Below are 20,103 nucleotides of genomic sequence, written 5' to 3'. Positions count from 1 at the left end.
TTCCCACCTTTGGAATGTGTTTTTGCCAATTTTTCTCTGTTTGTTTGTTTGTTGATTGATCAATGAATGTTATGTCTCAGAGAACAAGTTTCTAACTCCTTGTCTAGCCCTACTTTGATTTGATTGATTAATGTTTCTTTAATGTTTTCTTTATCATTATCAATCTATAGTCAAAGTTAGAATATAGTTGATTAATATTCATTCGAAAGAAAGTTTCGTAAAGTCTTATTTTCCTTCGAATCAGAACTGTCGTAAAAGTCTTCATTCTTATGCAAGATTGATTGATTGTATGTGCATATTTCCTTTTGTTCATATTCACATTGAGGAAATAAAAAACAAATACTATTATGAAACCAGCTCAAGAAAAGATAGAATAGATAGATCAATGCCTTAGAATTCAACCTCTTCGAGGGGCAACCTCCTTTACATTACACAAATGAGCAATTATTGGATGATTCAAATGACAAAACCTCCTTTCTATATATAGGAGTCTAAGGAGTCACAATATAACCCAGCCGACCTAACAATAATGTAAGGGGACAATAATAACAATAGTGGGCTTCTATGTGGCACAATAGTAACAATATGGGCACTACATGGGTACATCAATATAATAAGTGGGTTGTACTAATAACAATAAGGGGTTAAACTAGTAGTATAGGGGCCTAATATGCCCCTCTCCTTCAAAAAGCGTTGTCCTCAACACTTGAGTAGTTCTTGATGCTTCTGTATAAATTCTTGTCCTCCCATGTGGAATCTTCAGTGGGTAAGTTCTTCCACTTGATGAGATACTCTGAAATTGATTGATTTCGTAGTTGTCGGGTTCTTGTTTTTGTGACTGCTCCAGGTTCCAATATGATTTTTCCTTCCACTTCAATTTCTGGCAATATTGTTGAATTGGGATCTTTTGCAACTTTTGAATAAGTGGCCATACTTCTTCATCCTTCTTCCATTCATCCCTTGCTTCATTTATCCAATCTGGTTGGATAATAGAAATAGCACAAAAGAATGCTTCCACATCGTCATCCTTTAAGAGTCTTCCCATTCGGTAAGGTCACCATTTTTTAAGTGCATGTAGTATTGCCAACATTTCCTTCTCATAAATAGCTTGCTTGAGATGTAGCAGTAAAAATACCCAATCACCTACATCAAAACATTTTTCACTATGATGTTGATCTACCTGTTGTTTCATTTGATTTTTCACTGAAGTGGCATTATCCTTTAAAAGTTGGAGAACTTGTTGTTGATGCTCGATGTGACCTTTCTCTGCTTGAACCTTTTTATTCTTGATATGTTCTTCTATCTCTAGAGTTTGAGGTGTGGTAATTTCTTCCAATCCTTTACAAGATATGATTGGATTCATTTCTTCATGCTCGATGTGTTCTTTCACTTCTTGAACATTTTTCTTCTTGATATGTCCTTCTATCTTGATAGTTTGAGGAGTGGTAATTTCGACCAATGAATTACAAGATATGGTTGGATTCATTTCTTATTTCTCGATGTGATCTTTCACTTCTTGCACCTTTTTCTTCTCGATATGTCCTTCTATCTTGAGAGTTTGAGGAGTGGTAATTCTTGCCAATGCCTTACAAGATATGGTTTGATTCATTTCTTCTTTCTCTAGGGTGGGGTCCTGGCATATATCCTCTTCTTTTGATGTTTCTTGATCCTTTTCTTCCTCCTCTTCATATTCTATGTAAAATAATTTCTTCTTAGAACAATTATGACCTTTAGTGCATTTTCTATCACAATTGTAACAAAGCCCTTTTTCTCTTTTTTCTTCCAATTGTTGTGGTGTAACCCTTGTAGGTTGTGGAAGGCTGGGAGAAACAACACTTCCATATTTATAGTTGTGAGGGGTATGCTTCCTGGTTTCCATAATTTTTCTTTCCACTATGTCACAAAGCCCTTTTACTCTTTCCAATTGTTGTGGTGTTTCTCTAAAGAAGGTGTTGCTCTTTGTATCCTCATAATGTGCTATCATTTCTTCCATGAAAATTGACCACGGAACAAGTTGTTTACGAGAAAAAAGCACTTCATACCATAAAAATTGATCTGGTTCTAAATATGAAGATGCAATACATACCTTTTGTAACAGTGGTACACCATGTAGATGAAAATATTGCTCCATCTGAAGTATCCAATTTACAGAATCCTTGCCATCAAACTTCCTCATCTTGCTTTTTCTTGATTTTAGGAGCTCGATCTTGAAATGACTATAACTCTGTACTTTCAGCTCTTTAAGTTCTAAAATTGCGACTTTCAGTAGCCCTCTATGTCATCTTTCCAATGCCACCAGTCTGATCCAAATTGGTTTCTCCAAGGAAGAGTTATGCAACATCTTCCACAGTGACCTGATTATAGACTAGTTCAGTAGAGTGAACTTGTACGACGTGCCATGAGTCACTGTTTCAACCTTTGGCATTGCAAAATATGTACAAGAAACTATAGTCTGTCCTCTTTCTGTACCTTCTTATGAAATTTCAATCCAATGCTCAGAGAGAAAGTTATGACGATTTTCCCCAGGTCACCTGTTTGGAATGTAATTTAGGAGTCTGCAAAAATACCAACTTCCTCAGATCATATCTCTGTAAATATGGCGTGAAAAGATCTGAAATTTAGACCCTAGGTTCAGCATGATGTCTTCTCAAATGGGTTTTTTTTGGCTTCTGAAACATCGCAGAAAAAATATTATAGCGAAAATGCCACGATGACCTATTTGGAGTAGCGGAACCCTAGAATCCAAAGCTCTGATACCAAATGTTATGAAACCAACTCAAGAAAAGATAGAAAAGATAGAACAATGCCTTAGAATTCAGCCTCTTCAAGGGGGAAACCTCCTTTACATTACACAAATGAGCAATTCTTGGATGTTCAAATGACAAAACCTCCTTTCTGTATATAGGAGTCTAAGAAGTCACAATATAACCCAGCCGACCTAATAATAATAATGTAAGGGCACAATAATAACAATAGTGGGCTTCTATGTGCAACAATAGTAACAATATGGGCACTACATGGGTACATCAATATAATAAGTGGGTTGTACGAATAAAAATAAGGGGTTACACTAGTAGTATAGGGGCCTAACAAATACATGCATGTTGCATTGAAAAAGTTTGTGTGTGATCATAGGAATAGTGTACGGAAATTGCATTAGATTGTGCTCTTTCCTCTTTGATCAAAGGAAACCTAATTTCTCTATCCCTAAGTAGCTAGGATTTTCATCGTTAAATTGAATGGAAAGAATGCTTATCGTGATAGTTAGATTCCTAGGAATTTCAGAATAGATCACGTGGTGAACTTGAAAAGAAAATTCCTAAGCAAGATCAGCTTTAATTAACATCAATTCACCTAATGGAGCATTGTCATTAACGAGAACATTTAGTGGATCTAGGCTAGAGATGTGTTCCGGTGTCGTAAAACAGAGGAAATGTCATTAACTTGTCTGTAATACATCATGAGTGTGATACCTCATTCCATGTACATGATTATACCGTAGCTCGTCCATGTACCTTTGGGTATATAGAGCAGTGTTACAGTACATAAAGTATATGGGAATGCTCTCACTGTGTGGTTTTGAATTAAACAACACTTATATAGACTAGGCGTCCATGTACCTTCAGTTATATATGCGAGGAGAACACTAGGTTGATATCCATCCTTAGGTAAATGAGTCAGCCACCTTATACACTATGATACACCGAACACAACATTCAGGGAGATTGCCTGCCTGTACATCTTAGTTCGCCAGGAGGTATTATGCAGTTCACAGTTTCTTGGTAAACCTTTTGCATTGCTTACCCCCTTTTTGTTTATTTCTTTTTTCATAATAAAATTAATCAGCAATATTAGAGGAAAATCAACCCTTACCCTGTCGTTCATGGAGAATAGCGAGTAAACCACCTTTGCCGCCCAAAGCTACACCTATTCAGTCAAAGCAGTCTCGCTTAACTGAGTCAAGTACATCAAGAACTCCTAGTTCTTCATAAGAGTTACCTGAAACATCTATTTCGATAAGTACTGAGACTCCAGTTACTCCAACCATTTTTGGTACATCCGTTTTTGAAGAAGAAGTTTCACAATTACTTGAGGACATTAGCACTGATCCTAGTGAAACAATAATCGAAGTTGTTCAACAACAAGTTGATCCTCAACTTGAAGTTGCTCAATAGGAAATTACTTCTGAACTTGAATTAGTTCAACTAGAAGTTAATCCAGAACCTATCACAGTTCAAACAGAAGTTACATCTGAACCGGAAGTTGTTTAGGCACCTCTTTCTGAAACTAATATTCTTTTACCCAAACATCTCCACTTCGAATTTGAACATTCTAAAGTTGTTACTTTACTGGAAGATGATCAAATGGTTACCCCTTAGGAATCAATAACTACTGAAACTTCAACTTTATCAAAACCAGAAATCTTTTACGGACCACATAGTGAAGTTCTTCCACCTGGTTTAATTGTTGTAGAGGAAGAATTGGAAGAAGATTCTACACCTGGAATCCCATTCCACTTTGGAATTGGGCTTTATCTTTACCCTCATACTCCTCATTTTAATGCTTTGTTTGATCCTACTTATTTTCAAGTACTCGTCGATTCTTTAGGACAACTTTTGGGTCAATTAACTATAGCTGAACAACCATCAACATCCCAAACTGTATCATCTGATGCAACTGTGGTAGAATCTTGTGTTGCAACCTCTTTGATGCTTTCTACCACACTTGAGTCACACTTATATGGTGAATCTTCTGTCTCGGTTGGTTACCAATATTTATTTGGAACCCACTCAAGGGTTTCTTCTGCACCATGGTCATCACCCATGTCCTCAATTAGAATTCTACCTGGTTCTTTTTTAATGGAAACTCAACACTTTGATCCTGCATATCAATATCAAGATGGGAAATCTGATCGACAAAGACCTATGTATCCATTAAATAATGGATTGCCACCATATGGAGAGAAATATGCTTATTCACCTTATCCTCCATATGGTAATATCCCATGGTATTCAGGTCAAGCTGTAATTCGAGTTCGTTAATGGAAACCAACAATGCGGGTTCAACCAAGGCTTGTTTATCCAGCACAACCAATGCAAACTATGTCAGCTATTCATACTACACCTGTTGTTACTATTGTACCACAGTCATAAGTTCAAACTGTTGTATCTTAACTAGTACAAACTGGTCCTTCTACCTTGCAACCACATGTTTCTGGTCAAGAAGCTCAAGTTTCTCAGGTTTTTGTATAACAACCACTTGTTTCTGGGGTTGAACGACAACCTTGGGTTAGTATACTCTTATCTAGACTAACCCAAGCTTACACTGGTATAATTTATTCACAACCTAGTCAACCTTTCATTGCTAGGCAACAACATTTGTACCAACAACAACAATAGTTGATTCAACGACTGTGGTAGCCCCAATTTCAACAACCTCAATTCCAGCAATTCCAACCCCAATTTGGACTTGCCCAATAGGCTTAACCTGGGTTTGGAAAATATCGAGCTTACCAAGGTCCTGGTCAACAAGGCTTTTCAGGTTATGGAAAACCACAAATTCAACCTGGTTATCAACAACCACCTTATGTCGGATTTGTTAAACAACAACCTTATCAAGGTTACCAAATGTAGATGCCCTATGTTGGTATGCAAAGACCTATTTCTCAGGAAATTCCATCATATCCTTGGTATGCTCAACCTGACCTGGATCGATAATTTCCATTTGTAGCAACTTTAGAATTACCATATTTAAATCGGCTCACTAATGATCCAATATTATATGCATGTTGGTGGCAGTGATTCCACATAAGTTACCCTCTGACATTCTGAAATTCAATGGAAATCCTAGAGAAGATCCATCAAATCATGTCATGACCTTTCATTTGTGGTGTTCATCAAACTCCTTAAATGATGATTTGGTTAGACTCCGTCTTTTCCAAAGAACACTTACTGGTGCGACTTCTAAATGGTACATTGAGTTACCAAGAGATTCTTTCGACAACTTTACGACTTTAGCCACCACATTCTGACCCACTTCCAGTTACCTATCAGATACAAGACTAGAATTGAACTCCTAACCAACTTTAAACATACTACTACTACCCATATATTAGATCATATTCATGAGTGGCGGCGTCATCGTCGAATGGTTAAGACATATGTTCCTAATTAGCTTTTGGTTGAGTGGTTCATAAAATCCTTGTTGCCATCAATCACTGAGGATGTGGAAAAAGGTGGAGTTGTCACAGAAGAGCAAGTAATTTCTCATGCCAAATACTTGGATTTGATTTACACACAATTCAGCATGGTCTACGACAAAATTCCCAATGCACCTCGACCAGCTTTCACTGTTCCTCCTCCACAATCAAGTAAGGACTCTCATGCTGGTGATGGGGTGATCAGTTCTTCGAGCATGCAAATGGTAAGAATAACATCTGGTCAAACTCTTGCTATTACCAATCAAACTAACAATGCATCAGAAAACACTCTTTCTTCTGAAGTTAATGTCGTGTCATTTGACAAAGGAAAAAATGAAAAGCAACCACGAGGCAAGAAAAAGGGGAAAGACAAGAAGAAACAAGATAATTCCCCTCAAGAGAAATCATCTGATTCCTCTACTTCGGCAAGGAAACCTTGTTATCCATGTCTAATCTATAATGCTGAGCATTTTACAAGAGATTGTCCACACCACTCAGAGGTCTCTAAGATTTTAAAGAATTCTAACACATCTGTAGTGTTGACTGATCTGTTTCCATACCTGGAGACACATTTGGTTGAGACAGATCATGCTTCCACATCCCAAGTACTCATGTTATCCATCAAAAAGCCACAAAACGAAGTTTTGGTGTCAATGAGAAACAAAGATTATGGAAATTCACCGTCATTGTCGAATAATCAGGTCACTGATCAACCTAATCCTTCAACTTTGACTTCATCTGAAAATATTCCACCTATTGTACCATAATTGACAATAAAACCACCAAAGGGTGTTGTGCATAAACTGGCATTTAACCCTCAGGCTCGAGTAGCTCAGAACTATAACATAGTGGAAGATCTTGCTCAATCACCTTCTGCTATGTCAACACTCAAGGTGTTACAAAACTGTCCCTCCTAGAAGTAGGCTTTACTGTCAGCAATTGGCGGAATAGACCCTACGGATTCCAATCTTGTGATTTTTAAACATGTGGGATATACACCACAGTTATCGGCGCAATTAGCTTTCCTAATACAAGTAAAATCTTTCAATAATAATGTTCAGCAAACTATTATTAATGAGGGGGAATCTACTTGCATTATGTCAATGAGCTATTGGAAAACACTTTGTTCACCATTGTTGTCACGATCACTAATCACATTAAAAGCTTTTGACGGAAGAACATATACTCGTTAGATTTTGAGTAACCTGCAAATTGAATTAGGGGGAAAAACAATTATTGTTGAAGTTGAGGTAGTTGATGGACCCCTCGATTACAACATTTTACTGGGAAGGCCTTGGGTATATGCTATGGCTAATGTGGTTTGCATGTACTTTCGTACTATTGCATTCCCTCATAAGGGTGGAATCACAGTCATTGATCAGGTTGCCTTCATTGCCAATAGTTCACATGTTACAGGAAGCATTCCATTGGTACACGAACCCCCGCTGTCACTTCAAATTGTTGGGGTAGGTCTCTTTAAAGATCCTTCCCTAAAGGGCACTTTTACACTACCGTCACCATCTGATTTGGCGGAAGTGGCAAGAGTAGAGACTTGCAACATGATTTCCTCCACCTCAACTGATTTAAGGAGGATTACCAACAATTTTGAAGTTGATATTAATATTGTGGTAATGCCACTGAGCCCCATTAAACTATCATAGGAATCAATTTTTTGGGCTTGTCCGGAAATTCCAAATCTGCATTTACCAATTGTATGGGTAGACCGTTCGTTAGAATATGGTACTTCTCCAGATCATTTCTCACGTATACATTCTACGAATGAAGGAATCTTCCAACCAATGATGATAGGAGAAGAACCTTGGGAAGATTAGCATCAGCATTACCATCTTCCAGATGACATTGAAGATTATTCAAATGAACTAAACCACCCTTCAATTGTTGAATTCCTTTCGAATTCAGTTTTCATAGACAAAGTAGAATCTGAGTGAAACCTATAAAATAGTGATGAAAATATTTCTATTAATATTTTGACCAATCCTAATGTTGTAGAGAACATTCATGTTGGCAAATCTTGTTCTCCATCAGAACTCGATAGTTATCATACTCTCTTTCATGAATTTAGAGATATATTTACATGGTCTTAGGATGAGATGTCAGACACTGACTCTAGTATTGTTGAAAATGAAATCAAAATATACCATGATATCAAGCCAGTTTGACAATAGCTTCGACCTATTCATCAAAAGAAAGCCGCTGCAATTAAGGAAGAAGTTGAAAAACTTTTGCAGGCTGGTTTCATTTACCATGTACCTCTTACTCACTGAGTTTCCAACCTTGTTCCTGTCATGAAGAAACAAGGGGCAATTCGAGTGTGCGTCGATTTTAGGGATGTAAATTAGGCATGTGCAGAGGACAATTATCCTACTCCTTTTATCAACTAGATTATTGACAAATGTACCAGATGCGAAATATTCTCATTCACGGATGGTTTTTCTGGCTACAATCAGGTCAATGTCCACCCACAGGACCAATCTAAAACAACTTTTATTTGTCTTTGGGCCACATTCACATATAGGAAACTCCCATTCGGTTTGAAGAATGTGGGGGCCACATTTCAGACAACAATGAACTATGCCTTCCATGACATCAAGCACATTGTTCAACCTTACCTTGACGATTTACATGCTCATTTACGAAAGCAGACTGATCACGTGCAACATTTGAGAGCAATATTTTTACACCATTAAGACTACAAGATACAACTCAATCCACACAAATGTGTGTTTTGTGTTGGTTCTAGTTGATTGCTTGGATTTGTAGAGAGGGGATTCAACTCAATCCATTAAAGGTTCAGGCAATTCTTTATTTTCCTCCACCTTCAAATCTTTTGCAGTTACAAAGACTCCAAGGGAAAGAAAAATTTATGAGGAGGTTCATTCCCAATTACATTGAGATGGCTAAAGGTTTTACACATATTTTGAGAAAGGAGATACCCTTCCATTAGGATCGGGTTGCACAAGCTTCCTTTGATGCTCTTAAAGATACCTTGATTAGAGCTTCATTAATGTACTATCAAAATTATCAAAACGACTATTACCTGTATCTCGCCACTACAGATACAACCATTGGCATGGTTTTAGTCCAAGAGGAAAATGGGATTGAACATCCAATTTATTATTTGAGCCGCAATCTCAATGATACAAAAAGTAAGTACTCTTATGTCGAGAAACTAGCTTTGGGAGCTGTACAAGTTGTTCAAATATTTCGCCAATACATCTTACATCAGAAAACAACTTTCATCTTTTATTGCAATGCTATGACATACATTTTGTCACGTCAATTGCTGGGGGAGAAATACTAAAAATGGATAGTCATTTTGTAGGAGTTTGATCTGGAATGCATCTAGTCCAAATCAAAGAAATCTATAGTTTTCGCAAAGTTACTTTGTGACCTTCCCTCAACATCCACTGGTTCAACATCTGAACCATCAATTTTGGATGAGTCTCTATTTCTGATATCTTCATCTGATGCATGGTATGGAGATATACTAATCTATCTCCAGACCCAAACTTTTTGACCTAATACCTCTCACTCGCAACAACTGTGTATTCGATACCTAGCCAAATATTATCTAATCATTGGCAACACTCTTTACTGTTGTGGTATCGATACAATTTTATGGAGGTGCCTCATGCATGAGGAAGTCGAGAAAGAATTTAATGATTTCCATTCAGGTGCCTGTGGTGGACACTTATCTGGATATGCAACCACACAGAGAATTATTTGTGCCTGTTACTTCTAGCCAACCATATTTAAAGATTGTCTTATTGCTATCAAGAGCTATCACGCATCCCAGATATATGACTGAAAAACTAGATTACGACCTTCACCATTGCGTCCAGTCATTACTATTGGCCCATTTACCAAATGGGGCATTAACTTTATGACATGTAACCCCACCTCAGCCGGGGGGCATGGGTATATTATGGTTGTCGTTGACTATTTTACCAAATGGGTTGAGGCGATGCCAGCATTGAACAACAGTGGCGAAACAACTTCTCTTTTCTTTTCTAACCATGTGGTTGCCCAGTTTGGTGTACCACAAGCCATAGTTATAGGTCATAGGTTGCATTTTCACAATCACATGATGATTGAGTTGGCTTCTAAGTTAAGACTGTGACATGATAGTTCTACCCCTTATTACCCACAAGTGAATGGACAAGTTGACGCCATCAACAAAGTCCTGAAGAGGATGTTGCAGAGAATGATATGGGTTCATAAGAGAAACTAGCACTTAATCCTATACTCTACCTTGTGGGCATATCGAACCTCAGTGAGAAATGAAATTGGATTCACACCCAGTTGGTGTATTGTTTGGAGGCAATCTTACTAATACAATGTGAAATTTCATCGCTCAAACTCGCGATTGACCTGTTACTTGACACTTCTGACAAAGAAGCGCATTTCTTGGAATTAATCCGTCTAGATGAAACTCATCGCCATGCCACATTGGCTAATGAAGCGCATAAGAAACGTATCAAGGTGCAATATGATAGAAATGTCAAGCCTCGTATCTTCTTAGAAGGAGACCTGGTCTTTCTTTACGATCAGGAAGCTGATAATCTTAGAGCAGTGAAATTCGAACCAATGTGGATGGGTCCTTATATTGTTAAGTGTTTTCTGGCAAAGGTTCCTATGAGTTAGTAGATCATGATGGGATTCCATTGTCACAGCCCCAAAATGGGTTGTACCTCAAAAGTTACTATGCTTGATTAAGTGTCGTAAAACTCACTGTATATATGCTTTCATTGCATGTATGTATGTGTATATTTTAGAGTTTTTATCTAGTTAGTAATCTGCTTTGCATTTGTTGCAGATGTTGGAGTCTTTTGAACCTTTTATTGGTTACGCTAATGGTTCTAGTCATAGTACACAAAACTTGTCTTCTTCAGCATGGGCTATTTTTGCTCTAAGCAATGAGTTAGTGAGTTTTCAAGGGATTTGTATTGGTCAATCGACGAAAAACATCGCTAAGTACAACATATTGATTGAACTTCTCTTTGATGCCATTTCACTTGGAATTAGCCGAATCATCATTAGGTTGGACTTGCAACTCATTGTACTACAACTAACAAACATTTATACTATTTGAAATCAAACAATCTTTCATTTGTTCCTTAGAGTTGATATTTTGGAAAGACATTTTGAACACATTCAATATCAACATATTTCAAAAAATCTTAACACATTAACTGATTCTCTAGCGAATTATGTGTTAAATAGACATTTGCGACACATGTAAAAGTAATATTTTCAATTCACATAATTAGTTGAATAGGATTGCATATAACCATAGAAAACTTTGAAAGTAAAATAGATAGGTGTTTTAAAAGTTTTTACAAAATTTGTGTCCAATACAGGTTTGGTCATCTGACACAAAAAACTCAAAATGCATGGAAAACATCCTAAGTAGATCTAGTGGTGCTCATGGTAACAGGTCACATCTTGTGCTATCATGCACAAAAGGCTTGCCTAGCAGCTAGGAACACCAATAGTGTGGTGCTGCAGCCTCATAGGTAACTCCTCGATCCAGACATCCGAAATACCAAGGGTTAATCCCTCTATGTGATCCCGCAACTCTACTAAGGTCTCGGCCAAATCTAAGTCCTGGAGAACTGCTCTCCCAATGTTTTTCCGCGCTAGCCCACCTGCAACTTGTTGGTGTCCCATAGGTCGAAAAGTACCCACGCATGCATGCATAAGAATGATTTTAGTTTAGTGTTGGAAACATTAAAACCACAAAAAACATGTAGAAAATTGAAAAATCAAAAAACACTTTTGGTCAAATAATTTACCCATAACACCCCATTATGCTCCATCCCTGAGTATGTATGCTCCTCAATGATAAAGTGTTGTCACTTGAGCCAACTAAAGAATGTAGTGGAAAAAAATGATTGTTGACTGACCCGCATGTCGAGCCATCAATTCAACCCACCTCTACATACGTGGATCTCTAGGACCGGCTACACCTAGTGATACATGTTGTGGTTGCATCAATGGGATTATCTCTAAGATAAAAGCGATTAAGATAAAACCATAGCAGAAATTCTTCATCTTACCAGTTTTTACCTTGGTCACTTGTTCTTTCAGTGAAGAAAGCACAGCCTCGCACCAGTTGAAAACTTTTGGCTCTAGACACTCTAGTACATACTGCATATAATATATGTTCGCCAAATGTAGTGTCACACTGCCGGCCAATTTTGCAATTTTGAAGAGGATCCTTCTCAAAGGCAAATCACTCACATCCCTGATTTTTATTTTCCCGTCCTTGCTAGGCTGTGTACCTGTCCGACAAACTTTCTAATATAATCTCTCATCGATTCACCTCCACGGGAAAATCCAGAAAGTGAGATGGGGGCACCTCACCTCAACAGTCTGGTAAGAAATTAAATATCATCAATGGTAATAGGGACCATCTTGTCCCTAATGTGAAAAGTATGATCTGTCAGATCCCATGCATGAACAAGAAACTGCAGTAGTTCTATTTGTTGCCTTATTCCAGACAACTTGAAGTATTTGAGTAACCCACTGTCTTTTAGGGCCTCAACTATACCTGGATTGTTTCAGGCAACCATGTCTTGTTCTTCGTGCTCTCTTTCTCACCATGTAATTGACATTCTACTCCAATGAAAGCCTGAAACACAATCATAAGCTTAACTAGGATCCTTTCCATGCAACAAACAGGGAAAATTTTGGAGCAAATACCTAAATCAAACTTAGGAAACTCGCCCAGCGCAGCCCAAGCATAGAGGTAGTGCACTGTAGAGAGTGCATCCTTCTATTTGGGTGCTCTTAAGTGTAGTTTTCAATGTGAAAGCCCACATTGATCCCAGAGCGAAAAAATGAAACCCCGGGGTCCCCAAAAAACCTAAAACTTGCATGAAATTGTTGGAAATAATACTAAGAGGGGGGTGAATCAGTATTATCAAATTCTTTTCAATATGCCTTCCATATTTAAACTTTAATTTATTCTTCAGATATTGATCATTAATTTGTTTGTCAGTACCATATAATAATGAACAAGAACAAGAAAAATAGATAAGCACACCAAAGAACACCAGATATAAGGTGGAAACCCAATGTGGGTGGAAACCACCTCCCGCAATATGTCTCTATCTTCTTTCAATTAGAAACTTCTTTTACAAGGATTTTGTACTGGTGCAATCCTTTACCAGTATGCAGGCTGCAACCTGCAGAGAGCTACAACTCTCTCTCATTTTCCAGTCTCTCCTGGAAGGGAGCTACAACCCCCTTTGCTCTTCTACTTCTTTAAGGACCACGTTTCATTAATTTTCAAACTGGATCCAAGAAGATTAAATAATCATCAAGTACATGCAAATCACCCAAAATCCTTATACAATCAACCAATGAATCACCCAAGTTCCCAGAATGCTGTAAATAGAAAAGTAATACCAAAAATCTAAACCCAGAACTCTGCAGCAATAGATAAAAGACAACCAACAAATGTTTCAAGACAGGTCCGCAACTTCACTGATATAAACCTATGGATATCCGCATTCTTTTTGTGCCTGAACTGTGCAGATCCGCACCGTATCGTTCTGTTGCTCTGCATACCACCGCACTTTCTCCTTCTGTTTAACTGCGTACCTCAACTCAGATACACACTGCACTATCTATCAGACCACGTACCTCCGCACTGTTCCTTCTGTGCCTCTGCGTATCTCTGCACCGTGCTTTCTTATGCACTGCGTACCTCGCATTGCGCCTTCTGTTGCGCTGCGTACCCCCGCACTGTGTCTTCTCCTGCACTGCGTACCCCCGCACTTACGCCGTGGATCACCTGCGAACCCCTGATTAGGGCCAAATTAATAGTCCTCCAATGTGCCACAGTCAGTCAGATCCACAGATCTGATCATGCGCCCGAGAGATCACGACTTATCAATAGATTTGCCTTAAATTTTCTCCTTGATTTAGATCTAGCTTTTAAAACCAATCACCCAAACTTTCAGATCTTAAGATATTCAAATTTCACAAGTGTTTTGCCAAGTGATCTCCTTCCCCTTTTTATAGTCAATCCCTTATTCACACCATGGGACAAAACCATCAAACACCAATACAAGGGATCCAAACCGGGGTTCAACAATTTAGATCCTACACCACGGGCCAAAACCATAGGATCATGAAACAACGAGCTAAATACCAACGGCGAAACATAAGAAACCCCACGTCGCGCTTCTCTACATTGGAGAGAGTGAACTGGGGGACCGCACCTTATGAATGGAGAACCTGCGGGTATGTCTGCACTTCCTGAACAACGAACCTGCGGGTCCGCACCTTTTCAACGATGCACCAACGAACCTCTTATTTTCCATCATTTTGAGAGCCTGAACAGAGTTTTGCCACTTGAGTGAGTTGCCATCAAGTACAACACCTGAACCATAGAGCCAAACCAGAATCATAATGCCAACAATCTCCCCCTTTGGACTTGATGGCAACCTCAAGATCCTCAACGTCATTCTACCCCTTTGACATCAAGGGCAAAGGGTTATGCTCCCCCTAAGAACATGCTTAGGCCTTTCCTTTGCTGATCATTCTCCCCCTGACTAAAGATCAGATCTGCAAACGAAAAAAAAAATTCTTCAAGAAGAACCATAATCCACCATACACTATATATGACCGTGAAAGAGATAGAGACATATTGCAGCAATATTCAGATCAGCATCCATGTTCTGCTTCCAAGATCTTCTACCATAATGCCAACAATGCATTATTAGAAGAATATATGCTCCCCCTGAACCTGTGCTATTTGATCCTCAACCAATGTACACGAATACCCCATATGAAACTTGTGTACAACCAACAATCTCTGAAACAGATGAGATTCAACAATAGGATGATGGATCAACAACTCCCAGCTTTTGCCTGAGGTATTCAAAGGTCTCCCTGGGCAATGGTTTGGTGAGTATATCAGAAACTTGTTCCTTAGAAGGAACATACTCCAACTTGACCTTTTGTTCAAGCACTTGTTCTCTAAGAAAGTGATACTTGATCGGTATGTGCTTGGTCTTTGAATGCATGACTGGGTTCTTTGAAATGCTGATTGCACTTGTATTATCACATAAGATGGAGATAGGTGGAGTACAAGTGATCTGAAAATCTTGCAAGGTCAGCATCATCCAAAGGAGTTGAGTGCAACAAGATGCAGCAACCACATATTCCGCTTCAACTGTAGATAAAGCAATCGAACTCTATTTCTTGCTGAACCAAGATACTAATCTGGAACCCATAAAGAATGCACCACCACTTGTGCTCTTCCTGTCATCCATGCTTCCAGCCCAATTTTCATCTGTATAAGCATGAAGTGTGAGATATGTATCTATAGGATACCATAAGCCATAGTTTTGAGTTCCTTGAAGGTACTTGAAAATTCTCTTTACTACCTAAAGATGATGTTTCCTTTGGATTTGCCTGAAATCTTCCAACTATTCCTACTGCATGCATGATGTCTGGTCGGGTACCTGTTAAATAAAGTAGACTTCCAATCATAGATCTGTAGGTTGGTTGATGCAATGCCGCTGATTCATCATTTTCACTGAGGCTACATCCTGTGACCATGGGGGTACATACTGGTTTTGCATCTCCATGCCATATTTCTTCAAAATCTACTTGAGATACCTGGTTTGAGACAAGAAGATTCCGCCTTCATTTTGTTGGATTTGCAATCCAAGAAAATATGTTAGTTCTCCAAGCAAAGACATTTCGAATTCTTTCTGCATCACCAAGGCAAAGCTTTGACTCATAGCTTGTTCATTGCTGCCAAAAATAATATCGTCTGCATACACAACAAGTATTAGTAATTTGTCATTTTCAATTTTTATGTAAAGATTGCTATCTGCTGATCCCTTTGAAAAACCTTGTTGATGAAGATATTTGTCCAAACGGTAGTACCAAGCCCTTGGAGCTTGTTTAAGACCATAGAGACCCTTCTTTAGTCTATATACAAGATTTGGATCATTCCCAAGGATGAAACCATCTGGTTGCAAAATGTACACTTCTTCTTCTAAGTCCCCATTCAGAAAGGCTAATTTCACGTCCATTTGAAAAACTTTGAATTTCTGAAAGCTTGAGAGAGCAAGGAACATTCGGATGGCCTCAAGTCTAGCAACGGGAGCAAAAGTTTCTTTGAAGTCTATTCCTTCTTGTTGAGCATACCCTTTACACATAAGTTTGGCCTTGTTTCTAATTACTTCTCCATTTTCATTCAACTTATTTTTGAAGATCCATTTTGTCCCTATGACATTCTTATCTTTTGGTCTAGGAACCAACTCCCAAGTGTTGTTCTTTTCGATCTGCTCAAGTTCTTCATCCATCGCCTTGACCCAGCATTCATCTTTGCATGCCTCTCTTACATTTTGTGGTTCAGTGGAGGAGAGCAATGCCAAATAGCTTGAGGCTTCTGCAATTCTTCTTCTTGTTTGTACACCTGCTTCTTTCTACCCCAAAATCTGAGATTCTGGATGATTATTTTGGATGTACCTGGATGGAGTCTTCTCTTCTATCCTTATTTGCTCCTCAGGTGCCTCTTGAGGTTCTTCTTCATCATTTTTCTGATTTGGAGAGTAGTCTTCATCGTCTTCCATATTTTCATGATTTACTTGCCTAGGGATGTATCCTTTTTCATCAACCACTACATCAATGCTGTCAACAATTCTTCCAAGTCTTTTATTGTAACACTTATATGCTTTGCTATGGGGAGAATAACCAAGGAGAATGCCTTCATCTACTCTAGATTCAAGTTTGCCAAGCTGTTCATCAGTGCTCTCGATATAGCATTTGCTCCCAAAAATTTTGAAATGCTTTACTGAAGGAGTCTCACCATACCAGAGCTCATGAGGAGTTTGAGTGCTGTTCACTTGGACATTTGTTTTGTTGAGAATAACAACTGTAGCAAATGTAGCTTCACCCCAGAAGGTTGCGGGAGTCCCAGACTCATCAAGCATAGCACGAGCCATTTGTTGGACCGTTCTGTTCATCCTTTCCACCACTCCATTTTGCTGAGGAGTCCTAGCTGTAGAGAATTCCCTTCTTATTCCATGTTCCTCACAGAAATCGAAAATTTCATTTGAGGTAAACTCCCCACCTCTATCGGACCTGAGGCACTTAATTTTGTGATCTGATTCGCTTTCAGCCAAGGCTTTGAAAGATTTGAATTTTTCGAATGCTTCATCCTTGTGTTTCATAAGTCCCAACCAAACCATCCTGGAGAAGTTGTCAATGAATAATATAAAGTATTATTCTCCTCAAGGTGATCTTGTCCTAAATGGACCACATACATCTATATGGACTAGTTCAAGAGGCCTGCTGGCTGATCCTTCCTTCTCATGGAAGTTAGTTCTGGTTTGCTTACCAAACTGACATGATTTACATATGGTGTTGTCTAGAATTTTGATATCTGGAAGACCACGAACTGCCTGGTATTTGCATGCTTTCCTTATTTGTGAAAAGCTTAGATGACCCAACCTCCAGTGCCATAACCAATGTTCATCATCCTTGCTCAAATAACATTGTTGTTGTCCTTCTTCAAATATGTATAGATTATTTGGAGTTCTTCTGCCTTTGATCACTGTTTTTCCTGTATCAAGATCACGAACGCTACATCCATTTGATCGAAATATTACCTTGGTTCCTTAATCGCACATCTAACTGACACTCAGTAGATTATGCTTCAAGTCATCAACATACAGAACATTTCCAGCTTTGACCTTTTCTTTCAACTGAGTAGTGCCTTTTCCTTTTATGGCTGGAGGGGTATCATTTCCAAAAGAAACTTTCTTACCCTTTTCTAAAGCAGTATATGATTCAAGTTTTTCTTTATCACTTGTCATATTCTTTGAACATCCGCTATCGATGTACCATAGATTTTCCTGTCCTTCTGCATAAAAATCTATCCCACATCTTTCTGGTTGTGGTTCCTTTATTCTCCATGTTCGGGTGCTTGAGGCTTGTTCCTTTCTCCGCCGAAACCTGCTCCTGCATTCAGAATCTTCATGACCGAAGTTATTACAAATAGAACATTCAATTTCATTTTCAAGGGCCGAAAAGTTGTTATAGGTCCTTTTCATAATCCCGGTCATACTTCTTTGTTTTTGAGCTTCTCTAGTCATGATTGTCTTATAGGCAACACATTGAGCTACTTTGTGACCAAATTTATGGCAAGAGAAACATTGGCCATTGAAGAAACTTCTACAATTATCAAATATACTAACCAAATGATTGTAATTTCTATTGTCATCCATTCTTGAAGCAAATTGAGAAGTTTTTACCTGTGGCTGGTTGTAGCTTTTGTTCACCCTTAAGATGGATTGCCCCTGGTTTACCTGGTAGTCTCTGTTTGTTCTTGATGTAATTCGTCCCTACTTTACCTGATGATCTCCATTGGGCTTTTGCTCATTCCTCCTTGCTGCATCAAGATAACTCTTTGAGGTGGATGCTTGAGATGTTTCTCCATTATAACCCAGACCTGTCTTAATTAGAGGAGAACGTTGTACATTGATAATCTCATCCAGAGTTTCAGATCCTTTAACAAACTTAAGATTAAGAACCTTTGTTTTCTCAATTTATTTTCTAAGGCCAACAATTTCACATTCAACTTCTCAAGAGATTTTTCTTTTTCATCAAGTTGAAATTGCAGAGTATCAATGATCACATTCTTTTCTTCTAAACATGTCTTGAGTCTAGAAATCTCTTCATAAAAGTCATCCAAATCTATAGCATCCATGTAATCATCATCTTCAAAAGCCATTAAAAGTTTATAATCATTACCTCGTTCATCTTCGTCACTATTTGATAGGCCATCACTGTCTTCATCAGTGTAGTAACTTTTCTTAGTTGCATTCTGTTTCTTGTTCCATCTAACAGGTTCCTTCCCTTTGTCAATCTTATCCTTGTGAGGACATTTGGCAGCATAGTGACCGACTCTTCCACAAGCAAAGCATTTGAAAGGTAACTTACCTCGGAACCGTCCAGTACCCTGTTGAAGATTTCTAACAAAATTTGATTCTTCTTCTTCTTCTGACACTTGTCTTGACTCGTAATACTCGCCTTTTCCTGAAGCCTTGAAGGTAGCTTCTCTCCTGTCTGATGGACCTCCTTTCCTCATTTCGTAAGCAGTTAGAATTCCGTGCAGCTGTGACATTTTAAGGCTTTGTAGGTTCTCTTTTTCTTCTATAGCAGAAACTTTAGATTCAAACCTAGGGGACAAAGATCTTAGAACTTTTTCAACCACAAAAGCCTCTTTTATTTCTTCACCCAAATTTTTCATACAATTAACAATCTCATCTACACAAAGAAAATAGTTAGCCACACTTTCATCATTATACATCCTGAGATTTTCATACTGAATCCTGAGGATTTCAAGTTTTGCTCGTTTTATCTGATCATCTCATTCATAGCTCAGAACAATCTTGTCCCATATCTATTTTGCATATTTAAACTGCATTACCTTGACAAATTCTGATTGAGATAGGCATCCTAATAGAGTATTGGCCGCCTTTGCATTTGTTTCATATTTCTTCTTCTCAGCCGGATCTGTAGGAATTGCTGATGGAAAAGTATACCCTATATCTATGATATCCCAGACTTCTGTACCAAGAGATTGAAGATAGGCAGTAACTCTTACCTTCCAATAAACGAAGTTTCTCCCATCAAAAATTGGTGGCCTGATTGATGCTTCCCTCTCGTAATTGCTCATGATGCAAGATATTTCTTCAAGCGATCAAGCTTCTTCTGAAGAAATTGCTCTGATACTAATTGTTAGAAATAATACTAAGAGGGGGGGTGAATCAGTATTATCAAATTCTTTTTAATATGCCTTCCAGATTTATACTTTAATTTATTCTTCAGATATTGATCATTAATTTGTT

Source organism: Pinus tabuliformis, chromosome 9 (genome assembly GCF_031772625.1).
Source record: "Pinus tabuliformis cultivar Carrire ecotype Pingquan chromosome 9, CPIR1, whole genome shotgun sequence".
Lineage (NCBI taxonomy): Eukaryota > Viridiplantae > Streptophyta > Pinopsida > Pinales > Pinaceae > Pinus > Pinus tabuliformis.
The sequence above is the reverse complement of the archived record's forward strand: the minus strand, read 5'-3'. Positions refer to the sequence as shown.